We start from the raw sequence: 21,250 nt of genomic DNA, 5'->3' as shown, positions 1-21,250 counted from the left end.
CTGATAAGACAGATATAATTAGCATTGGAGGAAGGATTCCATATCCTTAGTTCGAAATTTAACAGCAGGGTCTGAAATTTTGTATGAATGTCAGTAATCCAGAAAGGTTTCTGATGTGCCTGTAAGCAAGTGGTACAATTTCTATGACTCAAAAAAGATCAGCCATTCCCCACTGCTGCCCTTCCACCCAGGTCTGCCACACGCTGCCCACCAGGCTCTGGGGTATTCAATTCCTACAAGAGGTTCACTAAAAGGATAAAGGAATTCACAAAAAGCTCTTCCCATAGGTAATTATTCAAGACCTGCATTATCTTAGCCTCTCACTTGTTTAGTTTGTATGCAGCTGCAGCAAGTCGGTTGTCAGGGGCTCAGACTCTGGCAAACAATCCTCTTCAAGTCCAGTTTTTGTCCATTAGGCTCATAATGAGCAACAACTCCAAACTCCTGCCAGCTGCACTGCCAAGGGATGCCCTCCTGGTCCAAGGGCAAAGGGCAAAGTGTGACTTTGCTGGTTGGCAGCAGCATCCCACTGGTTGGAGTGTGGAGCTGGCAACTGCTTGACTCTGATCCTCCCTTTATTTCTAAAAGCAAGCCTTAATAATATCTTTTTTCCTGCCATAATGACCTGCCATCACTCCTTTGCATGGGGCTGCTCCTGGAATTATCTCCAAAGCCATGTCACTTATGAATTATAAAGCAATCTACGAGTTCCTCATGCCCATGACCATCTGAGAGCAGCACTGGACATGGTGCTGGAACACCCACCCCATCCCCATTCCCAGGCTGGGCCTGCCTTCACCAGACCAGAAAAACGGGATGTTTTATTCTTCAGGTATTTACATGTAACAGGAAGAAACAGACTTATTTCCCTGGATGCTAATGTGATGCCAGTTAGAAAGGAATATCCCAAAGCACATTAGACTTGGTAGGATTCATCTTCCATACATGTCTGTGACTAGTCAGGACACCAAGACACTGTCCCTCTCTAAATGAGGGTTTTTACATAAATGCATTTTGTCTAAAAACATACTGAACAATTAAACTGAGTAGGCTGCTCTAGAGCTGATTTGAAAGGCTCAAACTTTTCCCAACCGTTTCAAGTCTGAGAAAATCCACCAGCTCTCCATTTGTGATTCAAGCACTTGGTAAACACACTCCACAACTGCACCATGGCTGTGAGCCAACGAAATGGTGAGTCAGCAGGCAGGGGAGGGAATCAAGTGTCAAGAATGCATTTAACCCTCACTCAGAGAACACTTTTCTTACCAGCAGAACAAAAACACGCCATAAAATGCAAAAAATTACTGGAAGTTTTTTCCTCCGTTAATGAAGGCAACCATTGCAATTTTCTTCCAACTTTACAGGAGCTCTCAGGTTTTAAATTAGGACAAATGCTAAAGAAAACAGCAAACTGATGAGAAAGAGGTTCATGAACACATATCTGTGCAGTCCTATGATCCCTGCTCTGACAAAAATCCCAGTGATAATCCCGGGAAGGCTGAGTGCTGAAGGGTTTCATGAGAGCATTAGAATCAATAATACTAAATACTCACATGGATATAAAAAGGAGTACATTTTCCTAATGAAAATACAGTTCAACTCGTGTGTCCTATTCCCAAAGGAGTATCTGTGCATGCTACTGTGCTTCACAGTGTTCTTTGTGGAGCGTTTGATGAAATCACGAGATTTCCTAAATCATTTTTAAATTAATCCCTCTTAAGAAATTCCCCACTGAAGCATCACTTTGCATGCTCACTCTAGATACTCTATTCAGGGAGGAAAAAAGAAAAAGCATAAAAAGATTGAGGATTAAAAAAAAAAAATTAAAGGAATATTTGAAAGAGGGCCCACTCTTCCACCTGAAGGTTTGAACACTCATTTACAAGGTTGTTAAACACTGCCAAACCAGAATGACAGCATTTTATACCTACCTTCTTACTCTTCACAGGTGTAAATAACCACATTGGACACCTGTGGAGGAGGGGAAAGGAGCAGGAGGAAAAAGACTCCAGTTTTTACCTTCAGAGTGTTAGTTGAGGGTCATCACAGACGAGCTGCGGATTTCCAGCTCACCCCCATTAGGGAACAGACCCCGTTTCCAGTGGAAGGCTGAGGACAGGCAGCTCAGCCTAGGAACACCCACACAAAGGAAGAGTTTTGTCACAATTCTTGCCCCACTGAGCTCCATGGCCTGAGCCACCTTCTCCAGGAACTCGACTCAACAGCCAGGACCATCCATCTAAAGCTGGACTGTCCTGCCCTGGTTAAACCTGGGCTGTGAAACGGCACAGAGCAGGATTAGTTTGTACACACGTCTAACATGTCCAGGCTGGGAATGCTCACAGCAAGGTTCCCTGTACACATCTTGGGAAGTTCTTTCTCCCATCTAAAAACCCTCACAAAGCCTGAGCCTGAAGTTTAGACAAAACCTTCACCTGTGGCATTGAGAGACAAGCCCTGCCAAGCAAGGCCTGCTGGAGTGGTTGGAAGGACTTTCCCCCCAGCCTTCAGCCCTGCCTTTCCCCCAGCTGTTGGCAGCTGGGACAGGGGTTGCACGTTGGACACACACAGGTGAACCAAAGGAGACACATTTGAGCTGACTTTGAGCTCAAATGGCTGACAAAAATATAGGACATTGAAAGATGGCAACGTCCCACCGAGGAACACAGCAGCAAAAAGGAGATTATCTCTTCAAACACCACCTTCCCTCCACCATGACTTATGGACTGGAAACACAGTCTGACCAAAGAATAACGAGATGGGAAACTCATGTCACTCACTGTGAAGGATTCTGTCACTCATGGAGAGAACCAAGTCCTGCTGAGCTTCAGTTCTGAAAGCAAATTCCCCATGTGTTCTGCTCAATTCCTCCATCTGAGATTCCTAAAGAAAGAGGAATGGGAAAGACTGTCAGCTTGCAGCTTATGGAGGAAAATCACGACACATCTTTCCTGTCTGCAGAAAGCTCTAAATGATCTTCCATCATTATCACAGCACTAATTCCCAGAAACCCTGCAGAACTCTCCAGAGCACTGTTTTATGTACCCAGCACTCCTCCATCAAAAACTGTCTTTAAAAAATAAACTAATAAATTCTAGTTACAAATAGACATTTCTTTGTCCATTCTCGCGCTCCCAAACCCAAACACCTCTTTGGTTTTCTGTGTGGACATCCCTGGGAAATGTGAGATCCACAGGTCATTCCAGTTTACATGCTTTGAACCTACTGAACCCATCAGGAGAGTAAGAGACCAAACAAAATGACACATGCAGTGGCACCACAAGATTAATACAATTGCTGATTAAGCAGCAGAAAAATCTGAACACTTTACAGCTTGGTGGCTTGTTGTATGAAGGCTCTTCACCTAAGAATGTGAGTTATTGTTGAGAATTTTATTTATATAGTCTGTTCAATTTTTATGCAGAAAGCATTAGCAGAGACTGTTTTAAATAATTTCAGATACTCAGCACTAAATAAGTGGCTCACTTTCAAGAACCAACCAAGAAAAAACATTCCACAGAATGTCATCTGTTCCTTTAGAAGGGGAGTTGTATTTCATCAGCATGGATGCTTAAGTGGAATAAGGCTCAGTATGGGGACTGTTTTCAGCAATAGTTGTTAATTAAGTAGCAAAGTACTAATAAAATGTTTAGGCAGGTTGCATTTAAATAAGACTATAATGATATGTAATTACTCAAAAAGAGTGCCAAAACCATTCTGCAATAGACTGTGTTCAGTTTTCATGCCCTGCCCAAATCCATTTGAAAACAGAAAGGATTCCAATGTCCACTGTACAGTGGCCAGGGCACAGGCAAGCTGGGAAACTTCTGCTCTCAGCCACAGAGGAGGACCTTTATTTAAAAGCAAACTCTTAAGTTTCTCTAACAGAAGCTACAGAAATTAAAAGAAAATATTCTTAACACATACAGGAACAAATAAACACAGAGCAGCAGCAGGGCCAGGAGCTCTTCTGCACGGTCCTCATGAAAACCCACCAGGAAAACAAGGAAGAGCCTGTGAGGAAGCACAATCCTCCCTGAACTCCCCACGGGGGCCACAGCAGGAACCTGGCCCAGCAGGACACCCCGAAGGGGGAGGCATTCAGTTCTGAAGGAAACTTGGTGCAAAAGGTACCAAAACGCTCTGCTGCAGAGAGGTGTGGGGAGAGGGGTGCAATTCTCTGTTCTGGGTCAGCAGAAAGTGCAGGAGGCAAAAGGGACTTGGCACAGCCAGGAAAACTTTCAACCAAAGGAAGATGCAAATATTTAAAACTGAGAAATGTGTCAGTGGAGATAAAGGCTCAGCAGAAAAAATAAAGATGAAGTTGAAATGCACAAAACTGCCATCATAGCAGAAATTAAATAAAAGTACTGGGGAGAGAAGTGTTTATATCTTAGATATAATTTATATTATTATCTCTAGAAAATAAAAACCAGCGCCACCAAGTACAGAGAAATTTTGGTTTTCTAAAGGCTCCTTTTACTGATGACAGTAGTTCTTCACCTGTGGTATAAAGCAGCAAGTAGCTGACAGTCTTAGAAGTCCCAAAGTTGCTTGCAGAATCTTTATATTCTTTATAAATCTTTCTATTCCTCAATAATAGCCATTGGTGTCTTTTAGACTGATTAACAACAGGTTGCTGCAAACATGGTCCTGTTTGTTTTTAAATCAAATCAGAGTAACATTCCCCTGATTACTGTGATGACAAATAGTTTATAAATACACATCATAATTCAGAAAATTTTAATTTTCCTGTATGTTAAGCTAAAGCCTGGCAGGCCCTTCCAACTTAAACTACTTTATGATTTGCAAACTAACACGGTGCATCTCTGCCCCACTAAACCCATTTCCTGAGGGCACAATTCCACTTGTTTTTCAGGTGACCTGTGGATGATGTTGTGGCAGCAACGGGGCTCCTTCCACGGCGAAGAAAACCAGGCATCTCCTCGTGGGATTTCTTCAACCTTTGCATCAATGGGAATCAGGTGCCAAATTTACAAAGCTGCTTTGAGAACCTGCCTTTTGTGCCTTCCCTGGCAACCTTTTCGGTGTCCTGGCAAAGCCTTTGTTCACCTGGAATTGTGCCAGCAGGCCCCTTTAAAATACCAAATTCCCTGGGTTTGGGGGCACTGCCTGACTCCACAGTGTCCACTGAGCCTGTGCTCTGTAATGCAGCTTTCAGTCACATTCTTAACATGTCCACGTGTTTAAAACCATTCTTTATTGAAAACAAACCTTCATATCACCTTGCAAAAAAACAGAGGTAGGATTTGCAGAGACTTGGATTATTTTTGCCTACGTATGACTTGCAGATGATCTACAAAAACACTAAACCACAGGCTTGGGGTTCAAATTAAAGCAGATGACCCCAGGTTACACACGTGAAAATAACTATCTTTTTAAAACAGGAGAAAGGTCTTGTTCATTTGACAAGAATGGTACATTATTTTAGAGATTCCAGTCTTACAACTAGAAAAATAGGTCATCTTCAACTGATATAAAAAGATTTATAACCAACCAAGAACAAAAATCCAAACCCACAGGCTTGGAGTGAGGTTCTCACCCTGTAAGTCAATTAATGCTCTAAAATATCCTCATTTCTACTCTGCAAGACCTCACAATTTTCACTGTGGAAAACCTGTGCTTTGAGCATTAAGGAAGATGACATTTATATTATAGGAGTTAGATATGCAGTGGGTTAATGTTCTACTTTGTGAGCACATTACCAAGAAAGAACCTTCCCTTGGCACAAAAGGCACTCTTTTTCCTTTGCATTCAGAAAGCTGATTTCCCCATGTAACTGAGTCATCAAGGAGACTGAGCAGCACTAGCCAAGAAATAAAGATTATGGCATCTGCTGCTGCTCCATTCTGCCCTTGCTTTGGCTCAAACCCCTTTGTACTCAGCCACCACACTCCCTCCAGGATTCCTCCTGTCCAACGTGCACAGAGGTTTGGTCTCCAGATGTGATGATCCACAAAGTGGATCCACTTGCTGTGGGTCACACAAACCTTAAGATTCAGGCATTGCAATGCCAGACAATACAAGATCTGAATTAACAATGTGTAGAATTAGAGCACAGATTCAAGCCATCATTTGATATTAATATATCAAATATTGGTATTATTTGATTTGCTAAATTTGTTGCCAGACAGGCCTCTAGAATCCAGAAGTTCACTTTCTGCAGAATTCTCTGTTATATTTTCAGGAGAATGATGTCCTCCTTTATTTCATGTGGTATTATATAGCCAGTGCTTAGCTACAGAGCAGGATGTTACATGCTGTCAGCTTAGAGCAGTGTCAGTTAAATTCAAGGAACCTTCCCAGACTGATTAGTAAATAACACTAAGTCATGTAATTAAAACAAAACCAAAACAGTAGGAGCACTGTGATACCGCATTGTCACTATAATCTGACAGAGGTTTGGGATATTTATAGCCACAGTCAGAGGTCAGACATGCTGCTTGTTTGTGTAAAATACAGCCAAGCAAAAAGGAAAACTTCTCCCACTGAAGAACTCCTAAAACTGAGCAGAGAGTTGGCAAATTCACCCGTTCCAATGTGGCAGCAAAGTGACCAGTAACCCCAAATCCTTTTCCCTTTTTCTTTCCCAGTCTTGGATGTTGGTGCTAAAGGGACTTGGCACTGTTAGATCACGTGTTAAGGTTGGACTCCATGGTCTTAAAGGTCTTTTCCAGCCTAAATGATCCTATGGTTCTATTACAACAGAGATAAGATCCTAAACCCAGATTTGTCCCTGGTGCCAAGATGCTGTGGTAACACAGACAAAGACAGTTCCTGCCCAAGAAGGAGGAAAATTCCCCATCAGAAATGCAGCTATAAATACAGATACATGGAAATTTAATATTGGGCTTGCTGTACTAAAATCAATAAGAGATTTTTCACCAACTGGAATGGAAATAGGATCAAGCCCAGAGATGGGAGATGTGCCAGCTTTGCTCAGCAGTCTCTGCCCAGGCCTTGCACAGTGTCATTTATTACAATCAGCACATCAGAGGGAGGTCTTTAGGATCAATACAAGGCAGAAAGAGACGCAGTAAGTTTGTATGAGATGTAAAAATGGCTTTTGAAGCTGGAGATCAAGAGACAATGAGACAAAAGACAAGCAGGAAGAAGCACAGGTTGGCAGCTGATACAAATCATTACAAGTCCAAGAGAACTGTGAAACATCTCCCTGAAACAGGGCTTAGAAACCAACAGGGTAAAGCACAAGGAATGAGGAGGTTGAAAATGGGGTTTTACTCCAAGAAAAGAGGATGGCTGAGTGCTTTTTTTTTATATATATAAAGGTAGTTAGGAGAAATAAAATGTTTCTCTCAAAACTGAGACTTGGATTTACTGAATGGATTTGTTGTCAGTGAAAGGCTTTTGGTGAGAGAGCTTTTAGTGATGTGAAGGGAAGTAAGAAACAGCCTGAACACGAGGGAGAGGGTAATGGACTGATTAATTTACACAGTATTTTGAAGCCTGTAAACAACAATTGTTAAAATAAGCCCAGAAATTTAAAAACACTGAGCACTGAGTGTTCTCAGAGTGCACAGTGACATTAGTAGGCAAAGGAGCCATTTGTGGCTATCACATGATTGATTTTCACGTTCATTTTTATGAACAGCATTTGATTCAAAAAATATAAAGATACTTCCACTGTGACCGACAGCAAGACAAATGAATTAGGGGCTGCAAGCCAAAGAGCCTATTTTAACTCAAGAGAAGGGCTGCTTACTCATCTCTAGTCAACAGCCCCTTTTAAACACACTGAAAGTAATTTTAAAACCCCAAGGAATGATGGAATTTAAATGATTTGTGAGGGTGGAAGACTGAGAGGTTTTGCTACATGACCAGTTATTTACCAGAAAAATATCAGATGCTCTATTGCATTGTTTAATCATATTTATGGGAAATTTATTTTTTGCCCCAATGAAACTCCAGCCAATAGAGCTGAGCTCAGACACATCACAGCAGGTCCAATTTGCTCTTCTCGTGGTCACAAACGCATTTCTGAATGAATCAGAACATTCAAATCATCCCAGTGAATCAGCTGGTCCTTCCAAAGAAGTTCAGTTGAATTCCAATGAATCAGCCAACTTACAGAGAGGAAACAAGTGAGCAGGTTAAGGTGGTGGGTTTGGCTGTGGGAGATCCAGGTTGAATCCTCCACTCCAGCCAAACGTGGTGTGACCTGGGAACTGCTTCTGGTCTCAGCCTGCAAAGACAGTCAGGCACTTTCCACTGCAATTCCCAAACCAGACTGAATCCACGAAGCCCCCAACTCCTCCAGCAGTTTCCTCTTCTATCCAAATTATCACACTAAACCCCAAACCTGTGCTCAACTGTTCAAGTCAAGAGAGAGACAATAAAACCATGAGCTTTCTAAAAAGCTCAGATATCAGAGGGGAACGGAGACATATTTTTGTTCTATACATGCACATCACTCCACACTTGTGTTAAATATCTTTTTCTGAGATATTAAAGTTCCTCTGAAAAACAAACAACATCCCACAGACCAACCATTCATCCATCCGTGAGAGAAACTCAAATTTCCTGCTCCACAGTTAAGCAAATGCAAAATAAAGTGACTAAGAAATTAGTCACTGAACAAGTCTATTTGTAAATAAATTATACATATTGCATGAGTGGTGTCTACAAATCTCTCCTTGGAAAGGGCTTAACTCTATGGACTGAGAACAGATGCAATCCAGGCTCATTTCCACAGGTCAGGATTAGAGCCTTGGACCTCCTGCTGAAATCCCAGTCATCTGACCTGCACTGGAGCAGACCCTGAGCAGGGATCAGGCAGATCCTCTCCAGGGAATCTACCAAGGATATAAGGAACGAAATATTAAAAGGAAAATGAAGTCCCCAAAGTCCTTTACTCTAAAGTCAGATCCTACCTGTGGATGTGGGTGAACCTCAGCATTTAGCTCCAACACAAGGCACAGAGCTGCAAGGGAGCACAAATTTCCATCTGGGCACAACTCCAATTTTATATTAATAAACTGGCTCTTTTTTGTAAACAGAATCAATATCCTGTTTAAAAGTGATTCTCAGAAGAGCAGGAAATTAGAAAATATTAGTATTAAATTAATCAGACTTCTCTTCATGAAATATTGTTACTGCTAATGGATAAATTTATTTTTTGTTTTTTTCAGTGTATATACACACACATACTGAAAATGTTACCCTAAACATATGAACTATGTGCCCATCTGAGATATATAAAACCTCCACATTTCCTTCTTACTAATGGTGGTTCCATGAACACTAAATAAATACAATTTCTACTTTCAGAGATTATGAATTTTAAATATGATACAATTTTTCAGGTTGAATCACACAGAATAAGTTTCTTTTTGCTCTTTAGCATTTCTCAACAATATTGGATGTCCCTCTAAGAGTAAGAGGATGGGAAAAACGTTCAGGGAAGCAGAGATTTCCTAAAACATTTTCTTTTATTAGTGGTGAACCAAGTCCCCATTTCCCTGTCCTTGTCAGGAGACATCAGTTCCATCACTGGAGGCACTCTGGTCCTTGGCTGGCATTTTTACATAGCTCAGGAATTTCTAAGCTCTCTACAGTTCTTCTTTTCCAGAAGGGTAAAAACAGTTCCCAGTTTAGAAGAAATGTATCCAGGACAGAAAGAGGCCTCCCTGGGGAAAGAGCAATGAAAGCAGGGACAAGGAGGAAGGGCACAACAGTGAAAGGGGGGGAGGTTTTGGGGAACAAAATGTCCAAAAAGATCAGTAATGTGGTTTGGCTTGGAATCCTGATGAATATTAAATGCACTCAGAAATTATTATATGGTCTGAATGTGGATAAGGAACATGGACAGAAGAGAGGAAAAGAAAGATTTTGTAGTCTTTCTCAAAATCTAAAATTATACAGAGTCTTCTTCTAAGATGAGAAAAATATCTGCTGAAAATAAATTAGTTTATAAAATAGGCTGACTGTGCAAGTCTAAATTTAACTACAGCATTCATTGCCACACTTTAAAACACATCACACCCAGGGAAGGTTGGTTATTTACTCCACCCAGATCATTCTAGATCTCAAAGCTTTGCTTCCTTGCTGCTATTTTAACTTTTGTACTGAAGAGTTTTTTTGGTATAACCTGGAAGTTCCACTTGAGAAGAAAACACTTGGAAACATCAACTGCAGAAACCAAACACCATCTCAAGAATCCCTTGCAAGACTGAAGTGGTGTTTTATTTACTGAGCCTTTTCCCTTTTGTGCCTGCACATTCATGACCAGTAAGTTTTTATGAGGTCTCCTGGAAGCCCGGGGGGAGAGCTCATTGGGATGCCTTTGAAGCAAAAAGCCAACATTTTTAACTGTGTGTGTACAAGATCAGCTGTGAACCCCCATGTCCTGTCCTGATCACTGCTGACTGTCCTGGGAGTGGGAGAGAGCTGTGACAGTTCACTGAATTACTCATTCACCCCAACAGACACTTGGGCTTTTATTACAACGTGCAGAATTCACTCAGGGCAAAGAAAGTAAAGCTACTCACAGCCTTCAACATTTCTACCCTTCCACTAACATACTTCAACAGCTTCACATCATCCCTCTTCTCTCTGTTCACCTTTAAAAGGTTTAGGTGTTCATACCATCCAAACTGGAGATTCATGTCCTCAAAACCGGGCACACAAACCTCTGAGTTCCAGTTTGCAGCTCCCAACTTACACACACAAGTAAAAATGCCCACAAATTAAAATATAAGGACTAGAGCTGCTCAGCTGTACTTGCATATTTAGCAAGTGCACAAATAAAGGCAATTTGTTCCAGAAAAGGGAAACATAAACTACAGGCTCTCCCTTGACCATCCTGCAAATGAAATCACAGATCATGGACAAGTTTCTCTCCTGTTGGGCTCTACCTTTCATAAGTGTTTTAAAATAAACACTAAACAGTAATTGCTTAATGCACCTTAAATATGCCTTTGGGATGCTCGGTGGACAACTGCAGAAAGTCACTAGTGCCACCATGTACTCAATACATTTGAAATACTGGCTTCCATTAAAATATCATTATTTTCTATTGTTACCTCTGTCAGCAATAATAGCCAAAGAATATTTGTATTTTAAAAAATTCTCTCCTCTGTGTCATTGAATAAGACTTCAATACAGCTCTTCAATCAATGCAATACAATGGCCACAAAGACACTGTATTTTTTTTTCTACAGTCACAACCTCCAGTAAAACCCCTGAATGGGTAGAGAACTTGTTAAATACTAAAATGCCAGGATGCCTCATTATTTTTATGCACTGAAGAAAGTAAAGGGATATAAATACAGCCACAGGTTAAACCAAACTGTCCTATTTTATACACAAATGCAGGGTGGACATGGCAGCAGATTTTATGTATGAGACTACACACAGCAACACAACCCCACAGACTGGGCAGGGAAAACTGGATTTTTCACACCTTGAAACAAAAAACCAACTTGTCTTCCACAGCCTGAGCTAAGAGCACCTTGGTTGCAGCAGTTCCATGATCCTGTTCCAGGTACAAGGTATGATCTCCCACAGAAAGCCAGTCTGGGAAAGAGGGTTCATCCCAAAAAGTACTAAGGGGTTACACCAAGTCACTGGGATCACATTTAGGAATAATGTTCTGCCTGGTTATTTGCTTTATACTTTAAGGGAACCAATCATTACAGATGAAGCCCAACAAAGCCTCCTGCACTGTCCCATGCTCGGGAATTTCATGGCACCAGCTGAGCTCCAGGAACTCTCCTGTCCTGGCAGCCCCAAGGAACAGCCTGGCAGGGCAGCTCTGCTTTCCTTTCAGCTGATGATGCCTTTGCCAGACTTTACACATCCCTGCCAGTCTGTCTGCAAGGAGGAGAACAGCACAGAAATAGGGAAAAGGACTAAAACACATTTCACAGGATAAGGCTTTTCAGTGGGAAGGGAAAGAAGAGAACTTGGGAGGTGCTATGCAAGGTGCCAGCAGAAGTAGTATTTGGAGAAACATCCCATACATTATGTAGTATCATCTGGCCCTAGATTATGTAATTCCACAATATTCTTTTCCACACTCCCTGTTGCTCAGGACAGATACAGGCAGGGCTGGGTTTGCTTAGAGGGTTTGCTGGGTTTGCTCCCATGTTATTGCTGAAGGTCAGGAGCTCATTTGAAACAATTTCTTTTGAAGCAAATTTGTTCCTCCTACTGAGTGGGGATCCTTGGTTACAATGTCTCTGAATACTGAGTAGCTGCACTGGAAGCTGTTCCCTGATCCTGGAGTTCTGTGCCACACAGCAGGGGCAAAAAACATACCTTGGGTCCCAGGTATCCCCATTTAGGCCACCAGCACTGGTGTAAACTCTCATTCATTTCCTTTGGTACAGTTTATTACCTGTAAAATGGGGATAGTCCTCACATCTCACAGACTGCCCTGAAATAAAATGATAATTACACAACAAACACACAAGAAAGCCTCTGAAGGAATTAATCTTCTTGTCTATGTGGCTGAGTGGGAATGTTGTGGGTAGGTCACCTGAAAAATCAGAGAAGAGCAAAATACCAAGTTGCTGGGCATGTTAATGGCAGGAAGTTCACGCACAAATTTCACTCTTGAAATGACTCCCTTGCCAGCAAATCTCACAACGTGCTTTCAGCAATTTGCATAAAACACTTCCAGAAGGGACACCTCTCACCATTAGGCTCAGCTGACACTTAAACCTACAATAAACTGGAAACCAGCAATCAAAGTTTCAGGTTTTTGATGGAGGCATGCACATCCTAAAATTCATTTATTTTCCGAGCACGGCAAGTTAGGCTGCAGAGTGTTCCACACAGCAGATCTTCCTCAATGACACCACTTTTCTCATCAGAGTTTATTTCCCTGTAACTCTCTCTCTGCTCCACAAGGAGCAAGAAGTGCAGATGAATTCTGGCTGTTGCAAAGAAGAAATTATCCATGAAGCAACACTAAAACCTCCAAAAATAACTTGCTCCTTCTGAACTCTGACTATAAGTACTTCAGAAAACACACACACACTCCTGGAGAACCATGTGTTTATTACTGGAAGCTGTGGCTTCCTCACACAGGCTTTGTACACGGGTGTTATCAGCATCTGCAAGAACAGTTTTCGGGGCTGCTGAAAGGAGGAGGAAGAAGCACAATGTGGAACAGAAAAAGGATGTGCACTGCTTACTACATTAAAAACCAGCTGTGGATGGGTGCATCCATGTGCAGGGATTGCTGCAGCAAAGCTGCAACCACAGATGAAACTTAACTGCTTTTTTTCAGCCTCCACAGTCCTCAGGTAACACAAGAGTTTTGTTTCCCCTTTGTGACGTGCCCTAAAGCTTCCTGGATCCCGAGCTCATGGTCTTCTCAGCAGAATTTAGGATGAACCCAAAGCCTCCTGTTACACCCAGCTGCCCTTCATCAGACCTACCAGGAGGCACCAATATTCAAAGAGATGTACTGCAAGGACTCTGAGCTGTTTGCAGCATTTACAAGATCACAAAGCCAGCTCAGTTTACATATTTCCCTTAATTCTTTATGTCTCACTTCAGAATGTGAGAGCTGGGGTAGATAAGAATGACTTTACAGAAGACTTGGGCTGGTTTGGGGGTAACCACAGTACTTTGTCATGACATTTTTATACAAGGAAAGCCAAAGCCAAAGAACACAATATAAAAAAAAAAATCACTAACCCAATTTCTTGTTTCTTACTGACCTGTAGGAAACAATACCAGATTTTTACCAGCCTGTATCATCTGCCAAAAATAACACTACTCTTTCCTCTTATCAATCAAGCACATCAACACTCAATATCCTCTTATAGGTGTGAGTGAACCCAGCAGGAAGTTGAGAACACAACAATTTCCCAAACCAGGTTTCTCAGGTTTAAATCCAACCCCTGCTGCCAGCTCAGACTTGTGTCATTCTCCCAGCCCGTATGAAGCTCAAAGGCAGTGCTTGGATTGGCTCTTCTTCTTCCTAAACTGCTCAAATAACATTTATCTGGCTTTTTTTTTTTAATGTAGATATTTGCCAGTCATTTTTGCAAGCAAGATAAAAATAAACATTCATGGCATCAAATATTGAAAGGAAAATTCTTCCCAACAAGATCCCCAAGTTGCACATTATATACCAGGATCTACTAAAATCTATGGAGCCGTGAGAATTTACATCCATGGAGAATCCTGCTCATTATATAATTCTGCTAAAATATTTTTTCCCTTGGTCATGTAACAAATATCAAATCTAGGATGCTTTAATTTGGAAGGTCCTCTAGTGTGCACTACACTGCAGAAGGTATTGAACCCTCTGACAAACAAAGCAGCCAAATGAAATAGTGTCACTAATTTGAGAATGTGCAGCTGATTTTTATCACGTTTCAATAATGCTTCTAATCTCCCATCATAAAATATAAACCAGCTCTCTGAAAGGCTAAATAACCAACTTCAGCTGCTATGATCTGCATAAAGACTCTGCTTTAATAAAAGATATTTGCTTCCATAATTTTTAATACATCAGTGTGTGCTGTGCTAGATAATAATTTATCCAAGTTTTAATTTCCAAGCTCTGTGCTGTTGACATTTAACAGTATCTTCTGAAAAAGAAAACCAAGAACGGAAAAATGACAACAAAGAGAATGGTGAAGATAAAGATCTAAGAAAATCTTTCTGTCAATTTTTTTACCTGCCTTAAGTATGTTTTATGTTGGGTGTACTGAACTCCTGCAATGGCAGGAGTTCAGATTAATTAATTATCTTATTATTTTCATCATAATAACGTTTATAACAGACAAGCTGCTCCAGAGCTTCCCTGAGCTCCTGGTGGGATGGTTCAGCACTGTGGAGAGACCCAGCACTCACTCATAGCCAGGTTTCCTCCAAAACTCTGGTGGCAGGGCTCACACTTATGTTATAATTTCATCTTTTCTGTTGAAACAATGTCATGGGTTCTTAATCAATGTCTTCTTAAATCTCAAGGTGACCAGAGCGGCAATACCATAAAACAACTTCTGCCACCTGCTCCTCTCTGCTTTATCTTATTACAGATCCTTGACCAAGAGATGGGAAGAGTGGGTAGATGGGCCTATTAATTCCTGAAGAAACAAGTCATTTAACTAAAGGGAAAAAAAAGAAAATAAAGAGCAGCACATTCTCCAAATCTTCTGGCAAACCAAAGATCTTTGCCAATCCTTTAACTCACAGGATGTTCGAGTGCATTTTTCTGAGACGTATCACAGCAAAACTTCCCTGTGCTCTGTATTCCAATAAACTAAAATATTGTAGCTGCCAAACAGGAAAGGATAAGAAATAATAAGAAATGAGCATGTAGAGCTTTCTACACCCAATGGACACCCAAGGGCTCTGCAGGCAGCCACCTCATTCACTGGATCCTTAGTCCAGCACTGCAGAGGAAGGGAGGCTGTGGACAAACACCCACCTTGGGAACAGCTGTGTGGGTGGAAAAGGTTTGTCCCCAGATGTTCATCACCACCAGTGCAGAGGTTACTGCCCCTCACAGCAGCTCCCAGCTCTTCACTTGAACTGGCACCAAAACCCCCTCAGACCAAACCAACCGGATCAGCACAGATGCTGTCAGAGGAATTCAGTGCAAGGAGAGCAGCCCCTGCCCTTCCCCCTCCACTCCACTCCTCCTCTCCCTCATGCAAGAAACAGCACTTAACTGACCCCTTCAGGCATCACAGGATGCTAAACAGACAAATAATGACTTTTTTATTGAACAAGGGAGAAAACGGGGGAAGGGAGAAAGCAGGAAGGCCTTCTCCAGCTGCAATCCTGGTGTCTCCAGAGTTACAGTAACCAGGAAGCCACAGCTTTATCTTTAGTACACAAATGGGAGAAGGAAGGGTAATTTATCCCACCTGATGAGAAATATTATATTTCCTCTTCAACAGATAAAACACAGAATGGGCCAGAAAAGAGTAGGCTAAGTGTACTGCAAGACAGCTCTAAACTATCTCAGGGCCTCCCCTCTTTTAAGATCAAGATCTTCTATTCTTCCCATGACAAGAAAATCTTTTACTATGCAACCATTTAGAAAGACTATTCAAATTGTTTTACTTTCCATTTTTCAAACCTGAAACACCAGAATGAATAATTAGAAGAGTGTTCACTTTTGGTATTAGTTTTAGGGCCCCCTAGGGCAAGCTGTTTAATTCTTGTCTTCCAGCCTAAAAACTATTTTTCCTTCTGGAGAAGCAGCTCAGAGAATGGCATCAGTTTGATCAAGAAAGATTTGAAATATAGAATAAAAAGAATCTTTCATTATGGGCAGATGCTAGGAATCTCTTCCCCCCACCTCTTTTTTCTGTCTTTCAGGAAGACAAATCACCAGGAGTTTAGACATATAAAAAATAACAGCAGCATCAATTTTGAAGCAATGTGTATTTCAGCAGACAGCACATCAGTCAGTTTGGTTTATAGAACCTGAGAAATGATGTTTTAACTTTTACTATTGCTTCTGTCACTGTAGAAAAGATGTAGTTTCCCTGCTTTGGAGTACAACAGATAATACTGTCATATTCAAAATTATACTTATTGCTTATGCATATAATAACTATAACGTTTGTCCTGCATTTAATTTTATGTCTGTGTTCCAGTGTTTGCTTGGTTAAAAGGAAAAGAGAGACAGAAAAAACAGTGCCTGTGTGTTCTGGATGTAAGTGCATTCCTTAATGTGCAGTGTCTAATCTGTGGAAAGAAAACCAAACCAAAGGTAGAGCTGCTGTGTATTTTAGGAAAGGTAATTCAAAAGCCTTGTAATATTAACCTAAAAGCTAATTACACCTTAGCTATGGCAAGTGCATTTCTGTAACACAATGGCAACAAGCTCAGACCAAAACTTTCTGAGCTCTTCACTTTCTCCTGCCACTGCATAAATAACTGTTTTATGAAGTGGTGATGGTCTTTTTTAATATCACTAACATGTTTTAATGCATTCTGGGTAAATATTGCAGTGACTCACAACCAGAATTGCTTAACTCTGTGTCTTAACTCCCAGTATACCATTCCAGAAACATTATTTCACTCTTCCTCTTTGAAAGCTGGCTAACAAATAAAATGTTTTAAGTGCCAAAACATTAACATTAAGCCAGAAATGTATTTTTCAGCCAGTCAAACAATGGAAAACCTGGAAAGAACATGTACAAGTAGCATTGCAGCAGGATCAATAACATCCAGAGGACAAGAGGAGAACAGATCCCTGAGGGTCAGTCTGCTTGAGCTCCCTGACAATCAGCAAGGTGTAGGTACAACCTGCATCCCTGGCAGTTGAGGCACTTCACAAATACAGTGCCCTGGAACAACATATTCTTTGGTCCTGATGGAAGGAACCTCTTTAAGCAACACTCACTCCCCAGAAAATCCCTGCTGTAGACAGCCTTGCAAATTATTGCTGTTGCTCCATGTGTTTGAAAAATGACAATAAACACTCATGATTTCACGTGCTTCCTTATCCCTTTGCCTCAGCTGCTTTACTGTGGGCTCTTCACAGCAGAAGCTGGGGGGAGTCTTTCAATGCTCTAATGAAAAGTGCTAAACCAAATATGGCTTTGAGCACTGCTTTATTTTCAAAACAATAAAAGTCTACTTCATCCAAACACTGCCTGCTTGGTCATGAAAAAAGCACTGTCTAGAATCTCCTCCTTTTCTGCTTCTTTGCTGTAAGATTAGTAAACCCTTCACTGGGTTCAGCCCTAAAATGTATTGGACTCAAAAAGGACTCCTAATAAGCCTTCCTGAAGATGCCACTCTTCCCTGCACTCTCTGACGTTCTGCTGCTGACTCTTCCTTGCTTTGCCCACTCCCGGTTTCCTGGTGTGTGACGTGTCCTGTGCGCATTTCCTCCTCTACCCCGAGTTCTTCAAAGCTGCTGCTGTTTGCACCAGAGCAAGTGCAGTGCTCAGGATCAACTCACAGGGCAGGGAAGGAGACAAGGAAAAACAAAGGAAGACAATCCGACTCAGACTGGCTGTGAACAGACAACAGTCAGAGGTTCCAATGAGCAGCAGCATTCCCGGTCCTGGCCCTACCAGCAGCGTGTCCTGCTGTCCTACAGAACAGATCGGTCCCTTCTCCTGCTGCCAGAAATCCCTCCCTGTCCTCTCGCTGCCTGGCTGGCCCTGATCTGATATTTTAACTCTAAACCTCTCAAATTTTGCACTACTGTCCCAAAGAACGGGCAACTATAGAGACCAGCAGAGAAAAAGAGCCTGGGCTAAATGGTAAAAAGGAGAAAAAACAGTGTGAGTGCCTCTTTCCTCATTCTGAGATGATTTTCCTGCTTCTCCAGGATTATGGGCTACATTTTTTGTAGGTGTGAACCAACACAGGCTACATCTGCTTACACAGGGCTGGCATCACAAACCCTGTAACCACACAAATCTCTAGGAGGGATTTGCACCCTTCAACTCTTTGTCAGAGCCTCCATCTCCTCAGACACGCTCAGTAAGCACTGCCCCAAATGCTTCAACCAAACCTGACAAGCTACAAGAAAAAGCTGTGGAAGAGTTCTCTAATCTGACAGAAATAGGTTGCAGGGATGAAAATGGCCACCTGCCCACAAACTACTGGAAACCACAGACAGAACATCTTTGCCAGATTCAGCTGAAGTCTGCACCCATCTCCACCTCCTCATCAATATCCATCAGGATTGTACCCTCCAGCAAAGCTGGATTCACACTCCAGCTAGAATTTCTTGGGGAATGTTCACACAGCTGCTGCTGCAATACAGAAACCTCTGGCAGAGATAAGCTCCTGGGAGCAGCAGACTCTCCCAGCAAAATGAGCTTCAGTTCATGGCCCAAGAACCTCCAAAGTGGATGAAATGACGTAAAAGCAGAAACAGTTGTTCTGTGGATCTGGAATTACAGAGCTGCTGATGTGACCAGGATGTGGGACAGTGTACCAGGCAATGCAGAGCAGAGGGGGAGGTAAGAAGCAACCTTCTTGGCCCTTCATTCCACTACAGGGAAGCAATTGTGGAAGTAACTTCTTTGATTTAGTGCCATTCTACCTGTACTTTGCACAGGTACAAACTGCTGAACAACAAATTAACAAAGGCCTTTACCCTGGGCCTGAGCAAGAGCTGCTGGAGCCACATCTCCGTGCCATTCTCTGCCCTTTCTTGAAACTGTCTCCCCACAAAAGCAGCTCCTGTGCCCCAAAACCTGCCTGAAGCACCTAAATCAGCATTTACTCTCCTGAATGAACAGTTATAAGAAGAAAGGGTATCTTCAGGACAGTTTCAGATATGGATACGTGCTAACCACTGGTAGTAAGAAAAATCATAAAGCTCCTGAAGAATGATACAGACTTTCCAGGCAAGGAAAGAAGCAACAACAGCTACAGCAGTGAATGCTGAGAAGCCTCTGCTGTCATTTCAAATGTTGTGTTATTTTAATACAATCTTGCTTTTATTTTCACACAGAATCCAGCCCCCTTCCTGCACTGGTAATTTTATGCCTTCTAGAATGCAGAGAAACACTCAACATTGTGATGAGCACGAGCCCCGCTCCAAAGAACTGGTGATGACATGATATTGTCAGCACCACTTTTAATATCCATTCAGCTGGAATGCTGAACAGGCCAGGGGACCTTCCCCACAGACGTACAGAAATAAAAGGCCTCTGTTTGCTCCTGTAACAAAACCAACCCATGCATTAAAAGGAGATTCAAAGCAAAAGGAAACTGTACTTCAGAAAAGCCAATGCCAATGGAGAATCAGGTACATTGTTCCAAGATCAGGCAGCCTTTTGTGGGAGCTGACAGAAGATGCTGCTGTGTCCGAGTCCCTCTGACTCACATCCTTTGTATATTTTCCATACAGACGAGCCCCTGCTCTCCAGCCCCACTGTCTTTCACATGAATTCACAGGAATCTGATGACACAGGGAAGTTTGCAGCTGGTTTTGGTGGTAAAGTCCCTCCCAGAACATCCACATGCACGTGCTCCTCAGTGCTGAGCACAGTGACCCTCCCCCCAAAATTCAACCTAAAAGCTGCATGGAAAACAGTCCTGTAAACTCACCCTAGATAAATTCATAATATTTAAGTGCACAGAGCTCTCTCCTTTTTTTCTTTTCAAGGCTAGAAAATGAGGTTATTGTGGACAGCTCAGGTACCTTGTAGACGCTTCTGTGGGGTTTGCACTACCAATTAACTCTCCCAAGTAATGAGGTACAATCCCCCTGAGAATGCCTGCTTCATCTGTGATATATTCCCCACAGGAATGTGGAAATCAAGAAGCCAAGGTTCAGATTAATGAGATTTTGGTGGGATTTTTTAATATTCTTTGAGAAGCTACAGGAATAAAAATTTGACATGGGAGCCCTTCTACTGTTTTCCTCTCTGGGACAAATGCTATATAATCAGTGCACAGTGTTTTAACACTAAGAAAGGCAACAATATTTTTTAATCAGTGCCCACATAAAGCTACGTCTATTAAAAAGTTCAGCCAATTTCTGCAGAAAACAATGAAGACAAATGACTGTTGTGAATTAGTTTAGGGCTAGTATAAGGTGGCTCAGTTTCTCACATATTACAGATAGTGAATTTTATAATTTATTCTGGCTTTTATTCACTGCCACTGTAATAAAAAAAACCAACAATCTGGCAGCAATATAAATGGTTTCCCATCAACATGAATAGTGTCAGTGTGTGGACCTCTATCTGTTTTCACTTGAGCCCAAGTAAATCAGAAGTTAACCACTTAAATGTGAATTACACTGATACAAGTTTAAGAAGGAAGGAATCAGACCCAGACATTGATTCTGCACGACCTTTGCTAATGAAACCAGCTCTGCCATTGTTTACGAGCTCACTGAATGCTCTCACAATCACTTGGATACAACAAACAGCTCTTGCAGATGGCTGACTGCTAAAGAGGAGGGAAAAAAAAGAGGTGTATAATGGCCACACTAAAAGGCTTTGATAACAACACATCAACTTCATAAACTTGTGTCCTGCAGGAACACAAGTGAACATTCAGCCGGCCACAAGCAACAAAGGAAAATGTGGATGACTTCACCAGCCCCCGAGTCTGCTGTGCCCTGATCCAACAGCATGATTCAAAACTGAAATCCAGGAAATTTGTCAACAAGCATTTCCTCAGCTCGAAAGAATCCCCAACTGTTGTGGCTTTTACTCTGCACCCAACTGGGAGTGTCACCCAGACACTGAAGGGGAGGACACGGAGCAGCCCAGCGCTGTGTTCTACCAATTCCAAATCAATCAAACCA

At 41.9% G+C, this 21,250-nt stretch overlaps 1 long non-coding RNA gene across 3 annotated transcripts in view; it reads right to left on the bottom strand.

The window, feature by feature from the left end:
* LOC108500263 overlaps nucleotides 1–21,250 on the bottom strand; it is a 79,271-nt gene that overhangs the window by 45,562 nt on the left and 12,459 nt on the right. For all 3 annotated transcript variants that reach the window (XR_001875802.1, XR_001875803.1, XR_001875804.1), the window contains exon 2: nucleotides 2,781–2,883. This is a non-coding gene — a long non-coding RNA (uncharacterized LOC108500263). The remainder of the gene's footprint in view (nucleotides 1–2,780; nucleotides 2,884–21,250) is intronic.

Source organism: Lepidothrix coronata, unplaced genomic scaffold (assembly GCF_001604755.1).
Source record: "Lepidothrix coronata isolate B3197 unplaced genomic scaffold, Lepidothrix_coronata-1.0 Scaffold87, whole genome shotgun sequence".
Lineage (NCBI taxonomy): Eukaryota > Metazoa > Chordata > Aves > Passeriformes > Pipridae > Lepidothrix > Lepidothrix coronata.
This window is presented reverse-complemented; position numbering and strand designations above follow the sequence as displayed.